The sequence below is a fragment of the Hippocampus guttulatus genome, unplaced genomic scaffold, assembly GCF_054856545.1.
Source record: "Hippocampus guttulatus isolate MCC_2025c unplaced genomic scaffold, RoL_Hgut_1.0 HiC_scaffold_29, whole genome shotgun sequence".
Lineage (NCBI taxonomy): Eukaryota > Metazoa > Chordata > Actinopteri > Syngnathiformes > Syngnathidae > Hippocampus > Hippocampus guttulatus.
Genome location: NW_028233888.1, coordinates 500,001 through 512,500, shown reverse-complemented (window position 1 = coordinate 512,500; position 12,500 = coordinate 500,001).

Sequence of the window (12,500 nt, the reverse complement as noted above, 5' to 3'; positions counted from 1 at the left end):
GAGGGTACCAGGGGTGCCGCTGGGGGTACCAGGGGTGCCGCTGAGGGTACCAGGGGTGCCGCTGAGGGTACCAGGGGTAGGGCTGGAGGTACCAGGGGTGCCGCTGGGGGTACCAGGGGTAAGGCTGAGGGTACCAGGGGTGCCGCTGGGGGTACCAGGGGTAAGGCTGAGGGTACCAGGGGTGCCGCTGGGGGTACCAGGGGTAAGGCTGAGGGTACCAGGGGTGCCGCTGGGGGTACCAGGGGTGCCGCTGAGGGTACCAGGGGTAGGGCTGGAGGTACCAGGGGTGCCGCTGAGGGTACCAGGGGTAAAGAGCGGGCCGGCCCGGCGGGCGAGTGTGGCCGGGAAAGAGGCCTCTCGGTCGGATTGGGAGTTTGAAAAAAATCCCCCATTCATTTCCAATGGCGGAGGTACCAGGGGCAAGGCTGGGGGTACCAGGGGTAAAGAGCGGGCCGGCCCGGCGGGCGAGTGTGGCCGGAAAAGGGGCCTCTTGGTCGGATTGGGAGTTTGAAAAAATTCCCCCATTCATTTTCAATGGCGGGGGTACCAGGGGTAGAGCTGGGGGTACCAGGGGTAAAGAGCGGGCCGGCCCGGCGTGCGAGTTTGGCCGGAAAAGGGGCCTCTTGGTCGTATTGGGAGTTTGAAAAAATTCCCCCATTCATTTTCAATGGCGGAGGTACCAGGGGCAAGGCTGGGGGTACCAGGGGCGAAGCTGGCTGGGGGTACCAGGGGTAAGGCTGAGGGTACCAGGGGTGCAGCTGAGGGTACCAGGGGTAAGGTTGAGGGTACCAGGGGTGTTGCTGGGGGTACCAGGGGTCACCATTCATTTTCAATGGGGGAGGTACCAGGGGCAAGGCTGGGGGTACCAGGGGTGTTGCTGGGGGTACCAGGGGTAAAGAGCGGGCCGGCCCGGCGGGCGAGTGTGGCCGGAAAAGGGGCCTCTTGCTCGGATTGGGAGTTTGAAAAAATTCCCCCATTCATTTTCAATGGCAGATGTACCAGGGGTCGGTGTCCGCCAGACGGCGGTGTGGTAGGCAAAAGGCGGGCCGGCTCGGCGAGCGTGCGTGCCCGGGAAAAAGGCCTCCTTGCAGGCGTGAGCGTTTAATAATAGCGGGCCGGCCCGGCGAGCGTGCGTGCCCGGGAAAAAGGCCTCCTTGCAGGCGTGAGAGTTTAATAATAGCGGGCCGGCCCGGCGAGCGTGCGTGCCCGGGAAAAAGGCCTCCTTGCAGGCGTGAGAGTTTAATAATAGCGGGCCGGCTCGGCGAGCGTGCGTGCCCGGGAAAAAGGCCTCTTGGCCGGCGTGAGAGTTTAATAATAGCGGGCCGGCTCATCGAGCGTGCGTGCCCGGGAAAAGGGCCTCCTTGCAGGCGTGAGAGTTTAATAATAGCGGGCCGGCTCTGCGAGCGTGCGTGCCCGGGAAAAGGGCCTCTTGGCCGGCCTGAGCGTTTAATAATAGCGGGCCGGCTCATCGAGCGTGCGTGCCCGGGAAAAGGGCCTCTTGGCCGGCCTGAGCGTTTAATAATAGCGGGCCGGCCCCGCGAGCGTGCGTGCCCGGGAAAAAGGCCTCCTTGCAGGCGTGAGAGTTTAATAATAGCGGGCCGGCTCATCGAGCGTGCGTGCCCGGGAAAAGGGCCTCCTTGCAGGCGTGAGAGTTTAATAATAGCGGGCCGGCTCGGCGAGCGTGCGTGCCCGGGAAAAGGGCCTCTTGGCCGGCGTGAGAGTTTAATAATAGCGGGCCGGCCCCGCGAGCGTGCGTGCCCGGGAAAAAGGCCTCCTTGCAGGGGTGAGAGTTTAATAATAGCGGGCCGGCCCGGCGAGCGTGCGTGCCCGGGAAAAAGGCCTCCTTGCAGGCGTGAGCGTTTAATAATAGCGGACCGGCTCTGCGAGCGTGCGTGCCCGGGAAAAGGGCCTCTTGGCCGGCCTGAGCGTTTAATAATAGCGGGCCGGCCCGGCGAGCGTGCGTGCCCGGGAAAAAGGCCTCTTGGCCGGCTTGGGGGATTGAAAAAAAATCCCCCATTCATTTTCAACGGGAGGGGTCGGCGGTACCGCTTGGTGTCCGCCAGACGGCGGTGTGGTAGGCAAATGGCGGGCCTGCACGGCGAGCGTGCGTGCCCGGGAAAAAGGCCTCCTTGCAGGCGTGAGAGTTTAATAATAGCGGGCCGGCCCGGAGAGCGTGCGTGCCCGGGAAAAAGGCCTCTTGGCCGGCGTGAGAGTTTAATAATAGCGGGCCGGCCCGGCGAGCGTGCGTGCCCGGGAAAAAGGCCTCCTTGCAGGCGTGAGCGTTTAATAATAGCGGGCCGGCTCATCGAGCGTGCGTGCCCGGGAAAAGGGCCTCTTGGCCGGCGTGAGAGTTTAATAATAGCGGGCCGGCTCATCGAGCGTGCGTGCCCGGGAAAAGGGCCTCTTGGCCGGCTTGGGGGATTGAAAAAAAAATCCCCCATTCATTTTCAACGGGAGGGGTCGGCGGTACCGCTTGGTGTCCGCCAGACGGCGGTGTGGTAGGCAAATGGCGGGCCTGCACGGCGAGCGTGCGTGCCCGGGAAAAAGGCCTCCTGGCCGGCGTGAGAGTTTAATAATAGCGGGCCGGCTCTGCGAGCGTGCGTGCCCGGGAAAAAGGCCTCCTTGCAGGCGTGAGAGTTTAATAATAGCGGGCCGGCTCGGCGAGCGTGCGTGCCCGGGAAAAAGGCCTCCTTGCAGGCGTAAGAGTTTAATAATAGCGGGCCGGCTCATCGAGCGTGCGTGCCCGGGAAAAAGGCCTCTTGGCCGGCGTGAGAGTTTAATAATAGCGGGCCGGCCCGGCGAGCGTGCGTGCCCGGGAAAAAGGCCTCCTTGCAGGCGTGAGTGTTTAATAATAGCGGGCCGGCTCATCGAGCGTGCGTGCCCGGGAAAAGGGCCTCTTGGCCGGCGTGAGAGTTTAATAATAGCGGGCCGGCTCGGCGAGCGTGCGTGCCCGGGAAAAAGGCCTCCTTGCAGGCGTAAGAGTTTAATAATAGCGGGCCGGCTCATCGAGCGTGCGTGCCCGGGAAAAAGGCCTCTTGGCCGGCTTGGGGGATTGAAAAAAAATCCCCCATTCATTTTCAACGGGAGGGGTCGGCGGTACCGCTTGGTGTCCGCCAGACGGCGGTGTGGTAGGCAAATGGCGGGCCTGCACGGCGAGCGTGCGTGCCCGGGAAAAAGGCCTCCTGGCCGGCGTGAGAGTTTAATAATAGCGGGCCGGCTCTGCGAGCGTGCGTGCCCGGGAAAAAGGCCTCCTTGCAGGCGTGAGAGTTTAATAATAGCGGGCCGGCTCGGCGAGCGTGCGTGCCCGGGAAAAAGGCCTCCTTGCAGGCGTAAGAGTTTAATAATAGCGGGCCGGCTCATCGAGCGTGCGTGCCCGGGAAAAAGGCCTCTTGGCCGGCGTGAGAGTTTAATATTAGCGGGCCGGCCCGGCGAGCGTGCGTGCCCGGGAAAAAGGCCTCCTTGCAGGCGTGAGTGTTTAATAATAGCGGGCCGGCTCATCGAGCGTGCGTGCCCGGGAAAAGGGCCTCTTGGCCGGCGTGAGAGTTTAATAATAGCGGGCCGGCTCGGCGAGCGTGCGTGCCCGGGAAAAAGGCCTCCTTGCAGGCGTAAGAGTTTAATAATAGCGGGCCGGCTCATCGAGCGTGCGTGCCCGGGAAAAAGGCCTCTTGGCCGGCTTGGGGGATTGAAAAAAAAATCCCCCATTCATTTTCAACGGGAGGGGTCGGCGGTACCGCTTGGTGTCCGCCAGACGGCGGTGTGGTAGGCAAATGGCGGGCCTGCACGGCGAGCGTGCGTGCCCGGGAAAAAGGCCTCCTGGCCGGCGTGAGAGTTTAATAATAGCGGGCCGGCTCTGCGAGCGTGCGTGCCCGGGAAAAAGGCCTCCTTGCAGGCGTGAGAGTTTAATAATAGCGGGCCGGCTCGGCGAGCGTGCGTGCCCGGGAAAAAGGCCTCCTTGCAGGCGTAAGAGTTTAATAATAGCGGGCCGGCTCATCGAGCGTGCGTGCCCGGGAAAAAGGCCTCTTGGCCGGCGTGAGAGTTTAATATTAGCGGGCCGGCCCGGCGAGCGTGCGTGCCCGGGAAAAAGGCCTCCTTGCAGGCGTGAGTGTTTAATAATAGCGGGCCGGCTCATCGAGCGTGCGTGCCCGGGAAAAGGGCCTCTTGGCCGGCGTGAGAGTTTAATAATAGCGGGCCGGCTCGGCGAGCGTGCGTGCCCGGGAAAAAGGCCTCCTTGCAGGCGTAAGAGTTTAATAATAGCGGGCCGGCTCATCGAGCGTGCGTGCCCGGGAAAAAGGCCTCTTGGCCGGCTTGGGGGATTGAAAAAAAAATCCCCCATTCATTTTCAACGGGAGGGGTCGGCGGTACCGCTTGGTGTCCGCCAGACGGCGGTGTGGTAGGCAAATGGCGGGCCTGCACGGCGAGCGTGCGTGCCCGGGAAAAAGGCCTCCTGGCCGGCGTGAGAGTTTAATAATAGCGGGCCGGCTCTGCGAGCGTGCGTGCCCGGGAAAAAGGCCTCCTTGCAGGCGTGAGAGTTTAATAATAGCGGGCCGGCTCGGCGAGCGTGCGTGCCCGGGAAAAAGGCCTCTTGGCCGGCGTGAGAGTTTAATAATAGCGGGCCGGCCCGGCGAGCGTGCGTGCCCGGGAAAAAGGCCTCCTTGCAGGCGTGAGTGTTTAATAATAGCGGGCCGGCTCATCGAGCGTGCGTGCCCGGGAAAAAGGCCTCTTGGCCGGCTTGGGGGATTGTAAAAAAAAATCCCCCATTCATTTTCAACGGGAGGGGTCGGCGGTACCGCGTGGTGTCCGCCAGACGGCGGTGTGGTAGGCAAATGGCGGGCCTGCACGGCGAGCGTGCGTGCCCGGGAAAAATGCCTCCTGGCCGGCGTGAGAGTTTAATAATAGCGGGCCGGCTCATCGAGCGTGCGTGCCCGGGAAAAAGGCCTCCTTGCAGGCGTGAGAGTTTAATAATAGCGGGCCGGCTCGGCGAGCGTGCGTGCCCGGGAAAAAGGCCTCCTTGCAGGCGTAAGAGTTTAATAATAGCGGGCCGGCTCATCGAGCGTGCGTGCCCGGGAAAAAGGCCTCTTGGCCGGCTTGGGGGATTGAAAAAAAATCCCCCATTCATTTTCAACGGGAGGGGTCGGCGGTACCGCTTGGTGTCCGCCAGACGGCGGTGTGGTAGGCAAATGGCGGGCCTGCACGGCGAGCGTGCGTGCCCGGGAAAAATGCCTCCTGGCCGGCGTGAGAGTTTAATAATAGCGGGCCGGCTCGGCGAGCGTGCGTGCCCGGGAAAAAGGCCTCTTGGCCGGCGTGAGAGTTTAATAATAGCGGGCCGGCTCGGCGAGCGTGCGTGCCCGGGAAAAAGGCCTCCTTGCAGGCGTGAGAGTTTAATAATAGCGGGCCGGCTCATCGAGCGTGCGTGCCCGGGAAAAGGGCCTCTTGGCCGGCGTGAGAGTTTAATAATAGCGGGCCGGCCCGGCGAGCGTGCGTGCCCGGGAAAAAGGCCTCCTTGCAGGCGTGAGAGTTTAATAATAGCGGGCCGGCCCGGCGAGCGTGCGTGCCCGGGAAAAAGGCCTCCTTGCAGGCGTGAGAGTTTAATAATAGCGGGCCGGCTCCGCGAGCGTGCGTGGCCGGGAAAAAGGCCTCTTGGCCGGCGTGAGAGTTTAATAATAGCGGGCCGGCTCGGCGAGCGTGCGTGCCCGGGAAAAGGGCCTCTTGGCCGGCGTGAGAGTTTAATAATAGCGGGCCGGCTCATCGAGCGTGCGTGCCCGGGAAAAGGGCCTCTTGGCCGGCGTGAGAGTTTAATAATAGCGGGCCGGCTCAGCGAGCGTGCGTGCCCGGGAAAAAGGCCTCCTTGCAGGCGTGAGAGTTTAATAATAGCGGGCCGGCTCATCGAGCGTGCGTGCCCGGGAAAAGGGCCTCTTGGCCGGCGTGAGAGTTTAATAATAGCGGGCCTGAGAGTTTAATAATAGCGGGCCGGCTCGGCGAGCGTGCGTGCCCGGGAAAAGGGCCTCTTGGCCGGCGTGAGAGTTTAATAATAGCGGGCCGGCTCATCGAGCGTGCGTGCCCGGGAAAAGGGCCTCTTGGCCGGCGTGAGAGTTTAATAATAGCGGGCCGGCCCGGCGAGCGTGCGTGCCCGGGAAAAAGGCCTCCTTGCAGGCGTGAGAGTTTAATAATAGCGGGCCGGCTCGGCGAGCGTGCGTGCCCGGGAAAAAGGCCTCTTGGCCGGCGTGAGAGTTTAATAATAGCGGGCCGGCTCGGCGAGCGTGCGTGCCCGGGAAAAAGGCCTCCTTGCAGGCGTGAGAGTTTAATAATAGCGGGCCGGCTCATCGAGCGTGCGTGCCCGGGAAAAGGGCCTCTTGGCCGGCGTGAGAGTTTAATAATAGCGGGCCGGCCCGGCGAGCGTGCGTGCCCGGGAAAAAGGCCTCCTTGCAGGCGTGAGAGTTTAATAATAGCGGGCCGGCCCGGCGAGCGTGCGTGCCCGGGAAAAAGGCCTCCTTGCAGGCGTGAGAGTTTAATAATAGCGGGCCGGCTCCGCGAGCGTGCGTGGCCGGGAAAAAGGCCTCTTGGCCGGCGTGAGAGTTTAATAATAGCGGGCCGGCTCGGCGAGCGTGCGTGCCCGGGAAAAGGGCCTCTTGGCCGGCGTGAGAGTTTAATAATAGCGGGCCGGCTCATCGAGCGTGCGTGCCCGGGAAAAGGGCCTCTTGGCCGGCGTGAGAGTTTAATAATAGCGGGCCGGCTCAGCGAGCGTGCGTGCCCGGGAAAAAGGCCTCCTTGCAGGCGTGAGAGTTTAATAATAGCGGGCCGGCTCATCGAGCGTGCGTGCCCGGGAAAAGGGCCTCTTGGCCGGCGTGAGAGTTTAATAATAGCGGGCCTGAGAGTTTAATAATAGCGGGCCGGCTCGGCGAGCGTGCGTGCCCGGGAAAAGGGCCTCTTGGCCGGCGTGAGAGTTTAATAATAGCGGGCCGGCTCATCGAGCGTGCGTGCCCGGGAAAAGGGCCTCTTGGCCGGCGTGAGAGTTTAATAATAGCGGGCCGGCCCGGCGAGCGTGCGTGCCCGGGAAAAAGGCCTCCTTGCAGGCGTGAGAGTTTAATAATAGCGGGCCGGCCCGGCGAGCGTGCGTGCCCGGGAAAAAGGCCTCCTTGCAGGCGTGAGAGTTTAATAATAGCGGGCCGGCTCCGCGAGCGTGCGTGGCCGGGAAAAAGGCCTCTTGGCCGGCGTGAGAGTTTAATAATAGCGGGCCGGCTCGGCGAGCGTGCGTGCCCGGGAAAAGGGCCTCTTGGCCGGCGTGAGAGTTTAATAATAGCGGGCCGGCTCATCGAGCGTGCGTGCCCGGGAAAAGGGCCTCTTGGCCGGCGTGAGAGTTTAATAATAGCGGGCCGGCCCGGCGAGCGTGCGTGCCCGGGAAAAAGGCCTCCTTGCAGGCGTGAGAGTTTAATAATAGCGGGCCGGCTCCGCGAGCGTGCGTGGCCGGGAAAAAGGCCTCTTGGCCGGCGTGAGAGTTTAATAATAGCGGGCCGGCTCATCGAGCGTGCGTGCCCGGGAAAAGGGCCTCTTGGCCGGCGTGAGAGTTTAATAATAGCGGGCCGGCTCATCGAGCGTGCGTGCCCGGGAAAAGGGCCTCTTGGCCGGCGTGAGAGTTTAATAATAGCGGGCCGGCCCGGCGAGCGTGCGTGCCCGGGAAAAAGGCCTCCTTGCAGGCGTGAGAGTTTAATAATAGCGGGCCGGCCCGGCGAGCGTGCGTGCCCGGGAAAAAGGCCTCCTTGCAGGCGTGAGAGTTTAATAATAGCGGGCCGGCCCGGCGAGCGTGCGTGCCCGGGAAAAAGGCCTCCTTGCAGGCGTGAGAGTTTAATAATAGCGGGCCGGCCCGGCGAGCGTGCGTGCCCGGGAAAAAGGCCTCCTTGCAGGCGTGAGAGTTTAATAATAGCGGGCCGGCTCCGCGAGCGTGCGTGCCCGGGAAAAAGGCCTCCTTGCAGGCGTGAGAGTTCAATAATAGCGGGCCGGCCCGGCGAGCGTGCGTGCCCGGGAAAAAGGCCTCCTTGCAGGCGTGAGAGTTTAATAATAGCGGGCCGGCCCGGCGAGCGTGCGTGCCCGGGAAAAAGGCCTCTTGGCCGGCGTGAGAGTTTAATAATAGCGGGCCGGCCCCGCGAGCGTGCGTGCCCGGGAAAAAGGCCTCCTTGCAGGGGTGAGAGTTTAATAATAGCGGGCCGGCCCGGCGAGCGTGCGTGCCCGGGAAAAAGGCCTCTTGGCCGGCGTGGGAGATTGAAAAAATTCCCCCATTCATTTTCAATGGCGGGGGTACCAGGGGTAGAGCTGGGGGTACCAGGGGTAAAGAGCGGGCCGGCCCGGCGTGCGAGTTTGGCCGGAAAAGAGGCCTCTTGGTCGGATTGGGAGATTGAAAAAATTCCCCCATTCATTTTCAATGGCGGGGGTACCAGGGGTAGAGCTGGGGGTACCAGGGGTAAAGAGCGGGCCGGCCCGGCGTGCGAGTTTGGCCGGAAAAGAGGCCTCTTGGTCGGATTGGGAGATTGAAAAAATTCCCCCATTCATTTTCAATGGCGGGGGTACCAGGGGTAGAGCTGGGGGTACCAGGGGTAAAGAGCGGGCCGGCCCGGCGTGCGAGTGTGGCCGGGAAAGAGCCCTCCTGGCCGGCCTGGGAGATTGAAAAAAATTCCCCCATTCATTTTCAATGGCGGGGGTACCAGGGGTAAAGAGCGGGCCGGCCCAGCGTGCGAGTTTGGCCGGGAAAGGGGCCTCCTGGCCGGCCTGGGGGATTAAAAAAATTCCCCCATTCATTTTCAATGGCGGGGGTACCAGGGGTAGCAGTACCGATTTTGGTCGTTAGGGGCGCTGTAGTAGGTAAACCAGATATGCGGAGTTAGGGGGTCAAGAAGGCGAAAGGCTTAGAAAGTGACCGTTCACCAAAATACTTTCCGAAACGTATATAGGGGGGCATGTGTCGGACGAGTCACCATGCTTTCTCGATGCTGGAGGTACCAGGGGCACAAAGTTGGCCGGGAAAGATGCCTCTTAGGCGGATTGAAAGCATGAGAAAATGCCCCCCATTCATTTTCAATGGCGGAGAGCGGGCCGGCCCCGCAGCCGAGTGTGGCCGGCGGAGAGGCGTCTCGGTCGGATGAATGAAGCGTGGAGCCGGCCTCTGACGGCGGAGCTCCGCACTTTCGAATATTTTCTATCTCCCCCTCCGGGCGGCCGACGGCAGTTGGGAAGGCCGCCCGAGAGGCGCCCGGGGCGGATACCTCGGGCGAAAAGCCGGCCTCCGACGGCGGAGCTCCGCACTTTCGAATATTTTCTATTTCCCCCTCCGGGCGGCCGACGGCAGTTGGGAAGGCCGCCCGAGAGGCGCCCGGGGCGGATACCTCGGGCGAAAAGCCGGCCTCTGACGGCGGAGCTCCGCACTTTCGAATATTTTCTATCTCCCCCTCCGGGCGGCCGACGGCAGTTGGGAAGGCCGCCCGAGAGGCGCCCGGGGCGGATACCTCGGGCGAAAAGCCGGCCTCTGACGGCGGAGCTCCGCACTTTCGAATATTTTCTATTTCCCCCTCCGGGCGGCCGACGGCAGTTGGGAAGGCCGCCCGAGAGGCGCCCGGGGCGGATACCTCGGGCGAAAAGCCGGCCTCTGACGGCGGAGCTCCGCACTTTCGAATATTTTCTATTTCCCCCTCCGGGCGGCCGACGGCAGTTGGGAAGGCCGCCCGAGAGGCGCCCCGGGGCGGATACCTCGGGCGAAAAGCCGGCCTCTGACGGCGGAGCTCCGCACTTTCGAATATTTTCTATTTCCCCCTCCGGGCGGCCGACGGCAGTTGGGAAGGCCGCCCGAGAGGCGCCCCGGGGCGGATACCTCGGGCGAAAAGCCGGCCTCTGACGGCGGAGCTCCGCACTTTCGAATATTTTCTATTTCCCCCTCCGGGCGGCCGACGGCAGTTGGGAAGGCCGCCCGAGAGGCGCCCCGGGGCGGATACCCCGGGCGAAAAGCCGGCCTCTGACGGCGGAGCTCCGCACTTTCGAATATTTTCTATTTCCCCCTCCGGGCGGCCGACGGCAGTTGGGAAGGCCGCCCGAGAGGCGCCCCGGGGCGGATACCCCGGGCGAAAAGCCGGCCTCTGACGGCGGAGCTCCGCACTTTCGAATATTTTCTATTTCCCCCTCCGGGCGGCTGACGGCAGGTGGGAAGGCCGCCCATTCATTTTCAATGGCGGAGGTACCAGGGGTGCCGCTGAGGGTACCAGGGGTGCCGCTGAGGGTACCAGGGGTGCCGCTGAGGGTACCAGGGGTACCGCTGAGGGTACCAGGGGTGCGGCTGAGGGTACCAGGGGTGCGGCTGAGGGTACCAGGGGTGCCGCTGAGGGTACCAGGGGTACGGCTGAGGGTACCAGGGGTGCCGCTGAGGGTACCAGGGGTACGGCTGAGGGTACCAGGGGTGCCGCTGAGGGTACCAGGGGTGCGGCTGAGGGTACCAGGGGTGCGGCTGAGGGTACCAGGGGTGCCGCTGAGGGTACCAGGGGTGCCGCTGAGGGTACCAGGGGTGCGGCTGAGGGTACCAGGGGTGCCGCTGAGGGTACCAGGGGTGCCGCTGAGGGTACCAGGGGTGCCGCTGAGGGTACCAGGGGTGCCGCTGAGGGTACCAGGGGTGCGGCTGAGGGTACCAGGGGTAAGGCTGAGGGTACCAGGGGTGCCGCTGAGGGTACCAGGGGTGCCGCTGAGGGTACCAGGGGTACGGCTGGAGGTACCAGGGGTAAGGCTGGAGGTACCAGGGGTAAGGCTGGAGGTACCAGGGGTTAGGCTGGAGGTACCAGGGGTAAGGCTGGGGGTACCAGGGGTAAGGCTGAGGGTACCAGGGGTTAGGCTGGGGGTACCAGGGGTAAGGCTGGGGGTACCAGGGGCGAAGCTGGCTGGGGGTACCAGGGGTTGGGCTGAGGGTACCAGGGGTTGGGCTGAGGGTACCAGGGGTAAGGCTGAGGGTACCAGGGGCGAAGCTGGCTGGGGGTACCAGGGGTGTTGCTGAGGGTACCAGGGGTGCCGCTGAGGGTACCAGGGGTTAGGCTGGGGGTACCAGGGGTTGAGCTGAGGGTACCAGGGGTAAGGCTGAGGGTACCAGGGGTGTTGCTGGGGGTACCAGGGGTCGCCATTCATTTTCAATGGGGGAGGTACCAGGGGTAGGGCTGGGGGTACCAGGGGTAAAGAGCGGACCGGCTCGCCGGCCGAGCGTGGCCGAAAAAGAGGCCTCCTGGCCGGATTGAGAAATTAAAAAAATTCCCCCATTCATTTTCAATGGCGGGGGTACCAGGGGTATGCAGTACCGATTTTGGTCGTTAGGGGCGCTGTAGTAGGTAAACCAGATATGGGGAGTTAGGGGGTCAAGAAGGCTAAAAGGCTTAGAAAGTGAGCGTTCACCAAAATACTTTCCGAAACGTATATAGGTGAGCATGTTTTGAATGGGTGACCTCCAGGGCGACACAGGGGAGGCCCCTAAGAGTATAATCAGACCATCGTGAGGGTGTTTCCAGCCACCCAAAAGCACTGGAACGGCCTCTGACGGCGGAGCTCCGCACTATCGAATATTTTCTATTTCCCCCTCCAGGCGGTCGACGGCAGTTGGGAAGGCCGCCCGAGAGGCGCCCGGGGCGGATACCCCGTGCGAAAACCCGGCCTCTGACGGCGGAGCTCCGCACTTTCGAATATTTTCTGTTTCCCCCTCCGGGCGGTCGACGGCAGTTGGGAAGGCCGCCCGAGAGGCGCCCGGGGCGGATACCCCGTGCGAAAACCCGGCCTCTGACGGCGGAGCTCCGCACTTTCGAACATTTTCTGTTTCCCCCTCCGGGCGGTCGACGGCAGTTGGGAAGGCCGCCCGAGAGGCGCCCGGGGCGGATACCCCGTGCGAAAACCCGGCCTCTGACGGCGGAGCTCCGCACTTTCGAACATTTTCTGTTTCCCCCTCCGGGCGGTCGACGGCAGTTGGGAAGGCCGCCCGAGAGGCGCCCGGGGCGGATACCCCGTGCGAAAACCCGGCCTCTGACGGCGGAGCTCCGCACTTTCGAATATTTTCTGTTTCCCCCTCCGGGCGGTCGACGGCAGTTGGGAAGGCCGCCCGAGAGGCGCCCGGGGCGGATACCCCGTGCGAAAACCCGGCCTCTGACGGCGGAGCTCCGCACTTTCGAATATTTTCTGTTTCCCCCTCCGGGCGGTCGACGGCAGTTGGGAAGGCCGCCCGAGAGGCGCCCGGGGCGGATACCCCGTGCGAAAACCCGGCCTCTGACGGCGGAGCTCCGCACTTTCGAACATTTTCTGTTTCCCCCTCCGGGCGGTCGACGGCAGTTGGGAAGGCCGCCCGAGAGGCGCCCGGGGCGGATACCCCGTGCGAAAACCCGGCCTCTGACGGCGGAGCTCCGCACTTTCGAATATTTTCTGTTTCCCCCTCCGGGCGGTCGACGGCAGTTGGGAAGGCCGCCCGAGAGGCGCCCGGGGCGGATACCCCGTGCGAAAACCCG